Consider the following 3,645-nt stretch of genomic DNA (forward strand, 5'->3'; position numbering starts at 1 on the left):
AAAAATTACAACTGGAGGAAATGCTATGCGAAACTGTACATCTCGGACAACGACTGCACTACGAATTTAATCTCTTCCTGTCTTATAGAAAGACAAGTCATATCTGAGAAACAAATAAAACTATGTGATAGTTATCGTTCTTTTCTCCTTCATCCCTCCCTCTTGCCGCATGCTCTGCCTCTGTTTTTTTCATTTTCCTTTCATTCTTTTATCCTACTTCTCTCTCTCTCTCTCTTCGATTTTTTTCCTCCGCTTTATCTCTCCCATCTCACTCACACTCCATTTTCTCCATATCCAACTATCAAAACCAATCACTTTCACAAGCTCCACTCTCTCTCTTTCTACCCCACTCATTCACTCACGATCATTGCTCCTTTCTCTATGTTTAACTCCCTCTCTCTCTCTCTCTTACTATTCCCACTCTTCGCTCCAACATTAAATAGTTGATGGTGGGAACGGGGTAAAAATATGTTTTGACGAATTCGTATTTTGGTTTCATCTTCGTTCTTTTTCGTAAACAAGCGAAAAACCTTTGAAAGACTCAACGTTAAACATCACGCTCATTTTCTCTCTCTTTCCATGTGTGTGTGTCAATTTGACAAAAGGTTGAAGAATAGGTCTGCCTGCCAGAACGACACACAGGTAAATAATATAACGTGCGGAACTGCAGTCTGTCATATAAAGCTTTTTGATACGTTTCTTTTCACCATTTCTAACGCATACTGCAATATAGTGCATATATACATACCACATGCTTATATATATATATATATATATATATACATTTTCACGCAACTCTCGACATATATACATATATACACACAAACACACATACATGGACCAAATAAGTTATCTTTCCTTTAATTCTACTTCAACATTTTGATCTTTTTCTGATTTTCAACTTTCTTTTAATTTCTTGATTGTTTCAGTTTTTGTTTTAATTAAAATTTTCCCCAAAAATGTATTCAGTATTCCATCAACTATCAACTTTACTTCTTTGGTAAATCTTATTTTTCTTCTGTTTCCATCCATCGCTTCTTTCAAGCGAAACACAATCGTTCTGTTTGTTTGTAGGTCTTTACTTCGTTGTTTTTAGTTAGAATTTATAAATCATGAAATCGAGTCTTCGATCAATAAACATTTCATTCCTAGCTTTGTCTCTATACATTGTAATTTAGAATCTAATACAGTTCCGCACTTCGCCCAAATCAATTACTTTTTGCTCGACACTTAATTTCACTTTTTCGCACTTCCGCCTCTTTTTTTTCTTAACTTTTTCTTTTTTCTTAGTTTTCGTTCTGCGAAATAATATAATAATTAATTACAAAACTCAAGTTCGCTTGACCTGTAAGAACTAGTTACAAATCACAACTCTTTTAAAAAAATTCACTATACTTATGCTTGATCATTCACAGGAACAATCCTTAAGGTTAATCAACATCTGAAGCACAACAAATAGAATGGATCAAGAATTTGCCAGATTTCTTTCTAGGTGTTCCTATGTTATACACAAAAAAGTAATTCTTTGTTGAGCACCTGTAACAGATCACATCTGCTGCTCCCTATCACAAGTTTCGGACTTCTGATCGATGTTAATAATCTGAAGTCTCGGCTATTGTACAGTTTTTTCTTCAACCTGAAGCATACTTTCATCTGAGCTAGCGATTTTTAGAGGAATTCTTATTTGCTTGTGAGCCGCCTTCATCTTTATCATTTCTTACTCTAAAATTATTTTCTTCTTAAGTTCCTATCTTTTCTATGTATAGCTATTATATATGAGTGTGAAACTGAAGCGAAAATATAAAACACGGAATTGTTTTGGTGAAAAGCGAAACTTTGATGAGGAGGGGAAAAATTATATTTTCACTGCAGTTTTGTTGTTGGAATATTTGAATTACTTATTGTGTAACCAGATGTCCTCTCTTTCTTAATTTATTTTAGTCGTGGTCACTTTTCCTTAACCTCACTTAAACTACGAAGCCATCATGTTAACCCTCAGGTCAGGCCTAATCGAACTGACCAATGATCAAGTGTTTTCCAGCTGTGACCATCTCCGTCTTTCCCCTGTGGACAGCGAATCCAAGATCACAATATCTAATGTGTCCTTTAAAAAAAAAAAATGCTGGTGATATTCTGATTTGAGAGAAATTTGGCTACTATTACCAGCAGGCGAGACGATCATATTCTTTCACTATAGAGAGCACACAATGACAGTGCATGCTGTAATGGTGCAACATTGTACATAATGTGTAGCAATAATACAACAATAACAGAAATATGGTGAAGGAAATTTAAACAACATAAATGTGAGAGACCCTGATGAATTCCTCAGGGTTGTTGTTGTTTAACCTAGCTCAGCCCCTATCCAGCAGGCTTATGGTGAAAGGTGTTCTGGCTGCAGTGACAATCTTTTTTTTCCTTCAGGCATAAAGAATCGTAGACTTGTTGTTTGGGAAAGAAATTTGGTTTCTATTTTAGTAGGTCAAGTATCTCTATAAATTCTCCTTCCTCCATTAGCTTGTTTAATGATTGTTTCTTACCTTTGGATTCATTGGTGTTATGAAGATGAGAGATAAGTTTTCTCTTGAATAAGTTTTCCATTGAGATTTGTGATTAAATTAACGAGTAAGGTTAATATCTATAATGAATTTGCCATTTTTGATGGGTGTACAGTGCACACCCAACACACCTGGAATATACACCCCTGAGTCACACGAAACCTGACACTTATTCTTAGAGCTAGATTAAGTTTTTATAGGTCCCTTAGGCTACAAATACTATGAAGCCTCTATATTTTCAAAAAATTTTCACTTAATTTCTGGAAGTCCTCTAGCTGGTAGTCGTTTTTGGGTCACAGCTCCTAAATCCCATAGCTTAACCCATTAATATTTAAACTGGCCATATCTGATCAAAATATTCTACCTGATCTCTCGCACCTACCCTACAATTTTATTCTAAAAAATAATCAATCACATCCAGTGAATTCCTAAAGCCACAAGGTAATGCACAATAAATTCAATCCATTGTGAATAAATAAACATTGCATTTGACAGAATAATCCGAACACTAAAGGGTTGATCCAGTACTGCCTTTGAACTTGGGCATGCGGAATTAAGTATAATACTCAAAATTAAGCAAAAAAGCGCGAGTGAAATGAAACCTAACTGCCAAGAGCTTGTAACTGATAGCTTTGTCCTCTGAGCTGTTTCATTTACCTGGAGTTAGGATTAGAACTACAAATAATCAATCGAGAGTGGATAGAGATAGCTAAATGGATTGATAGAGTATCAAAAAACATAAAAGAAACATTGTCACTACATATATCTTGAAAACATTATTGCATCTCAATGCATTTAAACATAAGTAGCTTACAATTAGAGCTTTTTGTCACCATCATCATCATCATCATTGTCATCATCATCAATAGTTAATTTCCATGCTGGCATGGGTTGGATGGATTGACAGGAATTGGTGAGGCCAGTGGCTGCACCAGGTTCCATAATCTGTTTTGGTTTGGTTTCTACAGCTGTTCTTCCAAACGCCAACCATTTTACAGAGTGTACTGGGTGGCTTTTATTTGGCACCATCATCAGTTCTTCATTCTTCTTCTTTTAATAATATAAATATACCCTGAAGTTGAAGTTG

General features: G+C 35.1%; 1 protein-coding gene across 3 annotated transcripts in view; it reads left to right on the top strand.

The window, feature by feature from the left end:
- The first annotated feature begins 401 nt into the window (after positions 1-401).
- LOC106867436 (AP-4 complex subunit sigma-1) overlaps positions 402-3,645 on the top strand; it is a 28,682-nt gene continuing 25,438 nt past the window's right edge. Inside the window, exon 1 of one of the 3 annotated variants that reach the window (XM_014912311.2) lies at positions 402-642. The gene's annotated coding sequence lies outside the window, so the exon portion shown is untranslated. Of the gene's footprint in view, positions 643-1,310; positions 1,691-1,750; positions 3,000-3,645 lie in introns of those variants that run through there. The other 2 variants (XM_052976700.1, XM_014912312.2) reach the window with 2 other exon arrangements.

The sequence above is a fragment of the Octopus bimaculoides genome, chromosome 25 (assembly GCF_001194135.2).
Source record: "Octopus bimaculoides isolate UCB-OBI-ISO-001 chromosome 25, ASM119413v2, whole genome shotgun sequence".
Lineage (NCBI taxonomy): Eukaryota > Metazoa > Mollusca > Cephalopoda > Octopoda > Octopodidae > Octopus > Octopus bimaculoides.